At 37.0% G+C, this 12,656-nt stretch overlaps 1 protein-coding gene across 3 annotated transcripts in view; it reads right to left on the bottom strand.

The window, feature by feature from the left end:
- LOC129718447 (protein aubergine-like) overlaps nt 1-6,294 on the bottom strand; it is a 34,357-nt gene extending 28,063 nt beyond the window's left edge. For 2 of the 3 annotated variants that reach the window (XM_055669237.1, XM_055669236.1), the window contains exon 1: nt 5,873-6,294. The gene's annotated coding sequence lies outside the window, so the exon portion shown is untranslated. Of the gene's footprint in view, nt 1-3,700; nt 3,788-5,872 lie in introns of those variants that run through there. The other variant, XM_055669238.1, reaches the window with a different exon arrangement.
- Nucleotides 6,295-12,656: the final 6,362 nt, after the last annotated feature.

Here is a 12,656-nt window from a genome sequence, read left to right as displayed (position 1 = left end):
GGGGTGAGATTGAGCCAAAGTTCATGTATTTTTAGCAAAATTATAGTTTATTGTTACTCAACCATATTTGTTGTAGTAGTTAACAAAACATTCTAGAATGCATTGGTGTATTTTGGATCGAATTCTTTGCTTGAATGTGTGCGTTACAAGCTTGAGAACAAAAAAGCATCATTTTTTGGCACAATCTCACCCCGGATGACGGTATATAATAACCAATATATCTCTAGAAATTGTTCATCTTGATTTAGCACGTCACTCTCAATTTTATACAGTCATGTTTTAGGCTTCAGAGTTGAACATATGGATGAAAAACTGCTTTTAAAAAGCCTTTTTAGAAAACGTCTTGTAGCTCTGAAATCTCAATTTGTAGAGGTTTGAGGTATTCAGCAAACAGTTTTGTAATAAAATTTTACACAACTTTGTAGAAAAAACTATTCGTCTAGCAAGTCACGTTAAACAAGTTAGGTGTGGCGCCCTCTATATGGCGAAATTTGTAACTGATTCCATTAAAGCATATGAAGGACAACAGTAAACGAAGCAACTTTCTAGAATATATGGATAAGATAGGACTTGAAAAAACAGTTTTGTTTTAGTCCGTTTTTCGATTTTGACACACTGTGCGACGGTGAGTCGTTCAAGTGTATATTATGATTAAGTTGTACTTAACTTTGATAACCGAATTAAAATAAAAAGTTGAAATTAAAATAACAAATTGATCAGGATGCTACGTTTTGCCAATTACCAATATTTTAACGCATAAAATTTAGTTCATTTCATTCATATGATTTTTTTAAAATCTTGTGGATATTTCATTGTGCCGATTTTTGACTTCGTATAAAATATTAAAAAACCCAACTGATGAGGAGACTTCCTTAAAATGAATCTGAATATGTCAATAATTGTGCAAAATAAATCACAAAAGAAAATCAGAGCGATTTTTAACTATGCTCAGAATCGCCGAGAAATTATAATCTAAACATATAAAAATGCAGCTCTGTCTGTCTGTCTGTCTGTCTGATTCATATAGGCTTGGAAACCACTTAACCGATTGGCGTGAAATTTTGTATGTAGGGGTTTTAGGGACCGAGAAAGGTGATCAAGATAGTTTGAGATCCCTCCCTCATCTGTAAGGGAGGGGTCCCATACAAATGAAACACAAATTCATGCACAACTAGAAAACTAACCAAGCAAATGGAACCAAATTTGGCATGTGGATGTTTTAAGGAGTGACATGTCCATATTGATTCGACACCCTTCCCTTCTCTGGAAGGGAGGGGTTCCATACGAATGAAACACAAATTTCTGCATATCTCAAGAACTAACCAAGTAAATGGAACCTAATTTGGCGGGTGGATATTTATAGGGGTAACAAATATATGTATAATGGTTTGACACCCCTCCCTTTTTTAAAAAGGAGGGGTCCCATACAAATAAAACACAAATTTCGCACAGCTCGAGAGCCAATCAACCAAATAGAATCAAATTTGGCATGTAAATGTTTTCAGAGGTAACAAATTTGTCCAGAATGGTTCGACGCCCCTCCCTCTTATGTGAGGGAGGGGTTCCAAACAAATGGAACAAAAATTTCTGCACATCTCGAGAACTAACCAACTAAATGGAACCAAAATTAGCAGGTGAATGTTTTTAGGGGTAACAAATATATCCATAATGGTTTGATATCCCTCCCTCTTCTATAAGGGAGCGGTCCCATACAAATGAAACACAAATTTCGCACTCGAGAACCAATCAAGCAAATACAACAAAATTTGGCAGGTGGATGTTTTTAGGTGTAACAAACATGTTACGACATAATGGTTCGACATCTTTCCTTCTTCTGGCATGTCTCCAAATACATACCATTTTGAAATCCAAAATGGCGACTTCCGGTTTCTGAAAAACCGCGGCAAATGACCAAATACCACCCAACATGAGTAATTCCGGAATTGTTATGATGCACTGAAGCCACAAATCGACCACAGATAACATATTGAATTGTAAGATGGCGACTTCCGGTGTCTAGAAAACAGCCGAAATGACAAAATACCACCCAATATGAGTGTTTCTTCAACCAGAATGACGCTCAGAGGCCAAAAACTGTTCCCTAATGCCATTTTGAAATCCAAGACTTACGGCTTCTGAAAAGTAGCCTGAAGTGACCAAATACCACCCAATATGTGTATCACCGGATCCAGAATGATGCAAGTAGCTAAAAATTGTCCTCAGACATCAGTTTGAATTGTTAAATGGCAACTTCTGGGAAACAGCCGAAAATAACCGAATACTACTACATATGGATATTTCCGTAATCGAAATGATGTATAGAAGCCAAGCATTGACCCTGGACACCATTTTGAATTCGAAGATGACCACTTTCAGTTTATAAAAAAAAACGAAAATAACTAAAATGCATTCAATATATTTCCGGAATAGAGGTGATGTACAAAAGCCAAAAGTCGAGGATGTTGTCATTCCGATAAAACCAATCATTTCAAATGATATAAACAAATCGCAAGGAATCAATGAATTTGAAATGTTTAAAATTATTAAATTGAACACTCAAATAGGCGAGACGAAGTTTGCCGGGTCAGCTAGTAAGATATAAATTCACAACATTTGTCATACAATCCCCCAGAAGAACTATTTTTAATACTTCAACACTTTTATTTAAAAAAAAATGATTCATTCATCTGCGACTATTGAATACTGCAATACTGAGATTGGCGAAATATCCAGAGTCAGTGATTCAAATGCTCTAGTTCTTAAATTAAATAAATTTGCGTTATTGTTGGTAACCGATAACGCTGTTAGATTGGGCACAAAGCAACAATTAAACCGGAAAATCACTCAATTTAGCAGTGGAAATTATTAAAATGAGGGTTATATCTTGCTGCGATAAACTGTTCATAGGCACGTTTATCTTTGATGCTCTGGTCGTTATTGTAAAAATAATTATTGAGAAATACATGAAAATTTCACACTAGTGGTAGTTGCGGACATTCTCATAACTCTTATCTTAAAGCATTTATAGTTCTGAAAAGAACTGATTCCATAATTTTCAAAAAGAAATGTGTGCTATATAACGCTGATGATCGCACCACCGCACAGTGGTCCAATAAGGCAAAAAGTGGAACTTAATTCCATAGCGCCTTTCACCTTCATCCTAGCTTAAAAGTGTCTTCATAACAATTGTTTGTATGAATGACCCGCATAATCGCAAATTGTCAAAAAATATAAAAAATTACTATACTAAAAATAAAAAAAAATAGCTTTTTTGTGTTAAGAGATAGAAGAATAGTTCAGCAAAGTTATAGAAAATTAAAAAAATGTGAAACTTTGTTGAACAAATGAAAATCCTATCTTTTTTCGGTCCAGAGTTACAGAGTATTTTCTGTAAAAGTTACTTAAAAGTTAGTTTTTTGCACATAACTTTTGTTAGTTACATTTTACAAGACAACGTTATGCTAGAGAAGCATTTGGGCATACAAAACACACGTTTTTGTTGAAGACCACACATCTCCAGGACTTTTCTTTACAAAGTTATAGCATGTTTTAGCTCATTTTTTCGGTAATTTTAAGAACGTATAGAATAAAGTGCACCGGTAGCATCAAATATTTTGCTTGGCCGCACATAACAAATTTGCTAGCCGCTCTGCCCTCTGGTAGCTGTGCCAGCAAAATATCCTGCGGCATACGATGGTACCTGTTGCTGTCGTATGTCGTATGCAGTGCCTGAGCTCGTACGCAGCTCTCGTTTCTTAATGCCGCGTACCTCTAACAGCCCTACTCCATTCGCTACCTGGGACGAACAAGAATGAAGCTGAATTTTCTACACGCAGTCTTTTGTATCGAGTTTAGCGTAGATTTTTGCGTTGAAGGCGAGGCCACGCAGTTTCGAGAAAGAGAAACGAAACAAAACACATTGTTGAGTTAGAATATGTAGGCAGTGGAATTTATTCCGTCCATGTTAGTGTTATTCGTGCTTGGGAAGCAAGGCAATAGCGATGAAAATGTATGGGAAAGCTTGATCTTGGAACTTTTTCCCTATTCTCACCATTAAGTAATAAAGCAACAATGTTAAACATTATATCAAACAATTGTCACACATTTCAACTATCCACCAACACATAAATGCCTAAGATACATTAAGTCGTTCGCTTGCTAGAATCGTTTGAAATCCGACGCAACAATTGCCAGTTACATTTTCAATATTACAAAATGTAATCTAGCTTAGAAAACAAAGACCTAGTCCCACGTCAAAATGAGTTCGTAAATAATATTAAAAAACACCTTCGACTGTCATCAGACCCCTTTAGAATGTAATGTGCTGTGTCAAACAATGTTTTGTGTAAAACAAAAACTGAGGGTAATATAAAACTATGTTCAGACTTTTCGAAAAATTATAATCATTTCAAGTCGCTCAGATATGGTGATAATAGTCATAATTTTGAAGAAATACCTAAAATTTAAAATTTGGTTTGGGGTCAAGCTCAAAAAAATAAAAATACTAAACCACAAGTGAAGCGTACAAAAATAAAATTAAAATTCAGAATCGCCCAACAAAGTTTGAGAAAACCAGACAAAATTGGAATCATCGTTGAAAGCCTTTTAACCCTCTAGTGCTTAAGTTGTTTTTCAGACGGACTTCGGTAAAATCACTATGAATCTTTACCAACATTTTTTAAGTATTTGTTGAAACTTTTCAGAGGCCTCACTGAAGCGTGTCTAAAAGTGGCACTGGACACTAGAGGGTTGAGAGAATGAATAAATTGTGATCAAATTAGTTCAACTTCGCTTTTAAATGTCAAAAAAGACCAAAAAACCCAACGGTTATACATTTTTCAAATTAAGAAGCAAAAGAGGCGATAGCAGAAATTGTCTCCAAAATAAGCTCAAAATCATTTGAAAATGCTTATAAAGGTTTTCAATGCTTGTTTTTAGTCTGAAAAAATATTGAGTAACTATTCCACATTACAGAAAACATTACGAGGCATAAACTTAATTGAAGCATAAATGAACAGCTGTTTTAAACATGAATTATAACAGCTTTTTTGTTTAGAATGAGTGCCTGTTAGTTGAGAAACATAAACGCTTTCATCGCTGAAGAATGGTTATATACGAAAAAAAAAAATCGATTTCACAATCGTCGAAAATGATCAAAGCATTAAAAAAGGTATCAAGTTGGGTAGTAATCATAAAAAATAGTTTTTTTTATTCGTTCTTACATGGCACTAAATTTCTGCAGCCTAATATTTGTTGAGTTTTGTATTACTTCGACTTATTATTTCGATTTTGTTTCAACATGAACATGTTTTAGGGTTGTTTTTCTGATTTTATTTCTACCCAATTGGTGAGTGAGCTAATTAATGAAATTTTTCGATTTTACGATGCAGTTGTTAAAGCAGCCCCAGTATAACACAGTAGTTTTTGAAGAGGAAATTTTATACAATTTCGGGAAAATTGTTTGAAATAATTAAACAAAAAAAATAAAATACTTCTACTATAGATTAAATTCGTTAAACATTTCGACTAGTGAAAGCAAGTATTTAAGCTTTTATAATTGTGTGCATATTGTGATGTTAGATATAAATTATGGTGATCATAAAACTGAAATCAATCCTCTTATTTTCAATTCAACGATTTGCACAGTCAAACTAATATTCGAAAATTTATTTATTTATTAAAATAACTGAAGAGAATAAAGAAAAAGGTAAAATCCGCTAGTGAAAGGTCTTGTTACGGAATTGAAATTAAATGTAATAAGAAAGGATATTTCAAGTGATATATGAAGTAATTATTCATTCATTTCACATATTTCGTTATCAATTTATGAATAATTTCATAGATATAAAGTTAAAAAAATATATATATATACCTGATAATTCCCAAAGGGTGAAAAGTAATTTTAAACCCAATGTTGCCTGGTATGCCGCTTCCGATGCGTTTCTCGATAAAATATGGCGCCAATTAATTGTCCTAAGCCGCTAGGGTACAAAGTAATTCATGCAGCGCTGGGTAAATCCACTGAGTCCTAATTGCTGATCATGCAATGATGGTACATTTGATTGTTCAGAGCAATTTTTTCCTGTAGCTCCAAGCGGGATCACACTTTGAGTAATTTTTATTGCAAAATATAGCCACACTAATGTTACGGTTGATGGATTGTTATCGATTGATTCGTTTCACTATAGTTATACCTCAGAAACTAGGTAATACAATAAGTCACCTTTATAGATTGTAGATAAAAACCTAACGCGTTCTTCCTAGCCTGACTGAAGTAATGATCGTTGCGCGGCAACGCTTTTCAGCTAAATGATTCCTCGCCACGAACAGAAGGAAGGCTTCGGCTTGCCGGTGCATTCCTCGGGCGTGCACGATCAGCTTGATTCTGTCCAGCCACAGACATCGGGCGGGATCCGATCGGTGAACGTCAAACGCCAAATCAGCAAAATGACAGTGTCGAACAGGTCTTTCGTACATCGGTATCGAAAAATCTTGACTCGCTGTGTCTCAGACAGACTAGAGAATATTTCATCGCGCGTGTATTCTTTGGTTTGAAATTAGTTTTGTTTGCTTTTTCATGGTGACAGAATTTTTCTTTTTAATAAGGAAACACAATGCTCCGATTGTACTCGACACTATTTTTCGACGTTGTTTAACCTTCAATCTACCGTCTGACTAAAAATAATTCTTAAACTATTACAATAAAGTACCGATTGTACTCTTGATGCTTCAGTTCTAATTTGGTGTATAAAATCATGGCATATCACAAGTTGTGATTTTTTTTCTCCATATTCATTTGTATTGTCGAAAACCGACAGAATCTGTAAATTCTTCCCACTCGGACGCCAAAACGTAATGTATATTGCATCCAACTGCCAGGCCTTTCTCGTTCGTGAGACATGAGCGAGCTTTCTGGTCCACAAAAATGAGATTTCCGGAATCATCCAATAAATCCCCGATAATCGCCTATTAAGGCGACAAAATAACTAGCAATTTGGCAATTATTTGGCTGTATTTAATACACGATATGACAACCATTTCTATCATCGTTCCGTCGGCAAGCGCCAAATGTTAGGACCATCAAACCACGGCCACCCAGAAAGACAATAACAGTCATCATGCAGTGGCGATGGCGTTTCCTTCTCCCGCAGCAGCCGCGGAAGAGTTAGTGTAGCAGCACTCTTAATAACAAATATGCTTTCTTTCAAATTGGCCATGCCAAATGAGCTTCGCCCGACTGGCGAGGGGGCACTTGAATCTGGGCACGCTTTTATCTCGAATCATTCGAATTATTACCACTGTTCATGTTTGTTTTGCGAAAGCCAATTTTGTTTATTATTGCACTCTCATCCTGCCGGCCGAAAATGCTGCCGCTCTCTCTCTCTCTCTCTCTCTCTCTCTCTCTCTCACGCTATCTGTTAGTGGCCGATGTTGGGGTGCTGCACTCCTTCATATGGCCGGCAGTCCATTATTGCTGTCACCGAGGAGGTCGCGCCAGATGAACGGATGAACGGAACTGTCATAATTATTGCAAACTACGACGCTAGAACCCTTGAGCGGCTTGGTGTGTGCTTGCCAAGATGATTAGCGGATTATAATTACTTCCGAGTGTCATTCGGCCTAGGAAAATTCTTTCCCGTTGGCACGCGAACTGTCTTAAGAAATGGACGGAGAATGTAGGGTGAGAGTTTTTTTTCCTTTCTTGCATAGTTCATCGTAAATATAGAATTGTATCATCTCAAAAGAATTATTGCTTTGTGCTTTATACAGTTAATATCTAGTCGACATTTGTGTACATTAACTTCGTAATGAAGGAGTTTTGCACGTCAAATAGAAAATAGCCAGTGTCTCTGATCAGAATAAAACTTTGCTGGCAGTGTGGTTATCATGCAACATTGGATTTGAATGATCATTGTTTTTTCACTTCGATCATCTTCTCAAAATTAGTTGGTCTGATAATTGCTTAAATACTATTAACGACTCTTACGAAAGTCAATTGTTAGTCAAATGAACATCAGCTGCGGTAAACAATATCTGCTCTTTGTTCTTAACTCCATGAATATTTTATTTTGTTAATTTTTTTTTAAATTTACATTGAAATATTTCGTCACATTTAGAAGCTAATCGAAGTTTGTAAGCTTGGTTTTCTATTTGTTTGTCGAGTTCGTCACATCGATTGCAGTTACTCTGAATTCGTTGTTCTTGATGTTGTAAATTAGGATAACCACCTCAGCAGAAATGATTGTTGCTTGAATCAATAAAATCAATAAAAAGTATTCCGATACTCCGATGTTATTTTTTTAGTCACATTTAGGCCATTATCCAAAGCAAATCGCCATCGGTTGAAACTCAATCCCTGTAGAATAAAAACCAAACGCCCAGTTTTGTGAGCGAACTGAGACCTGTTAGAAAAATCCTCCGTTAGTATGGGATGCGCCTGCCTGCCTGCTGGTAGTTACCGTACAAAAGTTGTGACCACTCGAGAGTGAAGTTCAAATGGTGCTGCTAGCATCCTCAGTTCCAGTGTGCCCAGTCTGGAGGCGAGGAATGATGGACCAACGGCGAAGCACAACGGATGACCAACAATATGGACACTTTCGTGTGGAGAGTCGAAAATTTAAATCAATTCATGTGTGAACTACTTCCCAGCTGTGTAGTACCGCGGAGAGGCACACCGGCTAGGGGCAGGATGGCGGAGATAGTTTTATTTCCGCTTTCTAAGTGAAAAGCTGTAAGCGAACGCCGTGAGCTTGGTTTGCTTGTTTTCGGTTACGGATTGGGGTGTACTTTTGTAGCTAAATGGGCTGACATTTGGAAAAAACTTTAATTTTTGGTCAATCATCTGTTACAAGTACTGCTTTCAAAGTGAATCCTAATTGGAAATCGATTATAGGTAATTTTCAATTCACGCACACCCTACCGATCGACCAAACTCACGTTTTGCAGTTTTCGGATTATAAAATATAAAATATGTGCACGGTACTGTAACAGCGCACCGGGAACGGAACGGGCCCTTCGCAGCAGGACCTGGAATTTTGCATAGGATTCCGATCTCCTGGCGGGAAGTGCGCACGATTTTGTGTCTGTTTGGCATAAATTTAAAACTTGCTTGACCGTTCGATACGACCGTAAATCATAACCGTTTGTACTGAAAGCCGAAAAAAAAAACGCTGCTGCTGCCATCCAAACATATGTTCTCTGCATTCCGCTTAACTTTAAAGTTCCGAACCCGTCAGTGGCGAAGCCACTCGAGCATTGGCCGCGTTGCTGGTGCAGAAAAGCTCTCCGCAATCACACCGTGCCAATCTTGACGATGAGGTGATTAAATTCCCCAAGTAGACAACGAAATGACTTAATCAAATATTTGACGGAATCCACCTTCCCTTACTTCACCTCAGCACATCTCAGCTCCTCAGACAAACGAAGGCGCTAATTCTCCAATCAACTCGAAAAAGATGAAAAGTCATTTCCTCAACGGCTTTGGCGGGTCTGACTCGTGGACTTCGCCTGGCCTGGCGGTAAGAGAGTCGACAACGGCAGGGAGCGATAATTAATTAACAAACTCGAGCGCTCCTGTCTTCGCGCACTTTAGAGTGTACGTGATTTTTCCCAACGTTTGGAGATCGGTGAAGTGAATTGTATTGCTTTGTCTTTACACGCCGTTTCCGCACTGGTTTTCCTTCCGGATCACATTGAAATTTGGAATTTAATATTTTGTGGACATGCGAGGATAGCAACGAACTTTGATTTTTTAGAAAAAAAATCCGTTTTCCTAGGTAGCAAAATCAAAAATTGAATACATTGTTTGAAGGTTTGCGGGCCCTCTGATACTCTTTTGTATACAACAGCAATAATTCTAATTTGCATAATTTTGTAGTGGATTTTGCATCTATGACAAGCAAATTTACAATTCTGATTGAAAATTATACTACTGTGATATGCCTATTTTATGTAATCACAGTCAAATTGGTCGACGTTTCGGACGTTCTTGGTGGCTTTTTCAAGGAGAATAATTTGATTTTCTTATAAAAAGGACACCAAAAGAGGCCGAATTTTGGATAAAGATTCAGGTTGTTTTTTGAGAACAGAAAATCTATTAAATAAAAATAAGTTGGTGTCTGTATAACGGCGTTTCACTCCAAATAGAATCAACGGATTTGAATGATTCTTTTTGTGTTTGTTTTGTCTTGATCTCCGACGAGTTAATAAACCATAAAAATAACAATAATCAACTGATAAAGTTAAAAAAAAATTGAAATACCTTTTCGCCTTTTCCCACCTTTCACTTCAAAAACAACGTCATTAGATTACTATGATTGCAGGCTATGAGCGGTAGACAAGCTGTTGTAGCGTCGTTGTTGAGTAAAGCACTTGTTAATGATTCACATATAAAGTGATATTCGTTTTCGCTGCCTACTACACCTTTTCTATGCAAAAGCGCTATAGCGTGGTAGCAGCAAACTCGACATGCATGTGAATACTCTCAACGTGGCTTTGATTTTATTCAAGGGCATATACTTGATAATGTAAATTAAATTTCTGGTTTATTCGAGTAAAGTTGCATATAATCGTTTTATTTATCTGATAAATGAAAAGAAATAACAAAAATAACAGTTCATGTGCGATGATTTAATTTACCATTGCTCGGATCTAATCAATCTGTTCAATTTTCTCTAAAATGCACACTGACTTAGATCATTGACATTTGCTCATGCTGCAATGATTCTGTTAGCTGGTAAAAGAAACGTGTAGTTTTTGCTTCTCAAAAAACATTGATTTCTGTTCATGTTTCGTTAAATAGGCACTATTGCATTCCTACAAATTTCTGGATTTACAATCAATTGTTGAATGTTGAATTGAAAACTATAATGTTGCGAAGTGTCAATTGCACTGTGCTTAGGCGATTTTTTGTTGCCTTTGATCGGAAAAATTCGAAACAAGTTTTCATCACCTACAGTACTTAATCGATAGCCTTCATTTTTTTTTTTAATATTTTATGGAATAGTTCTATGCGATTTTCGTATTGGTTACTGTTGATGCCACTTAAATTCAACGTCGGTTTCTGTTAATTTGTGCTGTGACTGTTTTTCAAGAAAGAAGAAGACACTGTCGGTACGTAATAAACATAATAGATTAAAAATAATAATGTGTTTTTGCAAGAATTCTGAGGAGTATTCATACTGGTTTCAGCTGGTTTTGAATAATTTTTTTTCACATGTAGTGGGAATGCTTCCTAACGAAGATGCCGCTAAGGGTATTTTATAAAAGGAATGTTCCCTAATCTACATGATCAAACTGATTGTTGCATATCTTCTAGTTGACTTTGACAAATTTCTGCTGTGGTTAAAGTGTTTTTTCTTCAGTTAAAGTTGTTGTAAGTGGAATGTTCAAATACTTAACATGCCGTTGAGTTAAAATTAAATTCGTTGTTTTTGTTCTAGTTTTGCGAGTTAAGACACGAGTAGTAGCAGGTCAATAAAAGTGTCAGGCTCCGCAACACTGAAGATAGAATATTAAAAGGTCAGGAAATATACGAGTCCCGAAGGGAAGTTGATCGGTAAAGAACAAGACGAGCTCGAAATGCACGACGTTCGACACCCCATATATCTCAAAATCGTCAGTTACACACTTAGTTTCCATAGTCTTCAAACGAGTCTTAAAAAAAAGAAAAATAAAGTATAATAACTTAAACACTCAATTGAGAGAAAAATGCTAATCAAATATTTACAAATACTACTACTTTATAGATTCAAGGTCAAATTTACCACCGAACAGATGCATTGCTGCCACTACCCGATTACAAATGTCCTTGAAGCGACAATTCTGACAAAGGAGAAGTCGTAATAATCCCGCGTATCTGAATTACTCCTACCGATTTGCCGTTAAATTTTAAACGTCTGCAATTTCTCGTGCGTCGCGCATTCGCGATGACTATTGATAAAACCCAAGGACAGACACTGAAAATTTGTGGCATAAGCTCCGAGTATTCATGCTTCTCACATGGACAGCTCTATGCCGCATATTCACGTGACCCTGACTCCGACATTGTGGAATATATAGAATTTAGTGGCTAGGACCGCCTTGACCACTTTCACATGTTTCGTATATTCCGAATTTTAAGCTTGAAATTTAAAAGAATCACTGTTTATTTTCAGAAACGTATTGAAATGATTTGATTATGGTTGAGAGGTGCTTCATAATGTTCAATGAAATAAAAACGTAGAATTTTACGAGCGCAGGATTGAAAAAAAAAAACTAAAAACAAATCAGAGCCGAAACATATCGTAGGTATGTTTTCTAGCAGCAGTTAGATACTTCAGTTTTTGCAAAACAACAGTCAATAAAACTCAAGGCGGCGGTACGACGACGCCAAACGGGACGCGAAACACTTTATGGGAGGCCCTAGGTGCCCAGCCGGTAAGCCGGCTGCGAAACCACGGGCGTAAGGGTGACGCAACTGAACCTGAACCATTGCTTCGCGGCTCAGCAGCTGCTACACCAAGCAGCCACTGAGTCGTTGTCGGACATCGCCGTCATATCGGATCCCTACCGCATCTTTCCCGGAAACGGTAACTGGGTTGCGGATAAGTCCAGTTTGGCGGCCATATGTACGACGAGCAAGTTCCCGGTTCAGGAGGTTGTCTCAACCTCAGAAG

Source organism: Wyeomyia smithii, chromosome 1, assembly GCF_029784165.1.
Source record: "Wyeomyia smithii strain HCP4-BCI-WySm-NY-G18 chromosome 1, ASM2978416v1, whole genome shotgun sequence".
Taxonomy (NCBI): Eukaryota; Metazoa; Arthropoda; class Insecta; order Diptera; family Culicidae; genus Wyeomyia; species Wyeomyia smithii.
The sequence above is the reverse complement of the archived record's forward strand: the minus strand, read 5'-3'. Positions and strand labels throughout refer to the sequence as shown.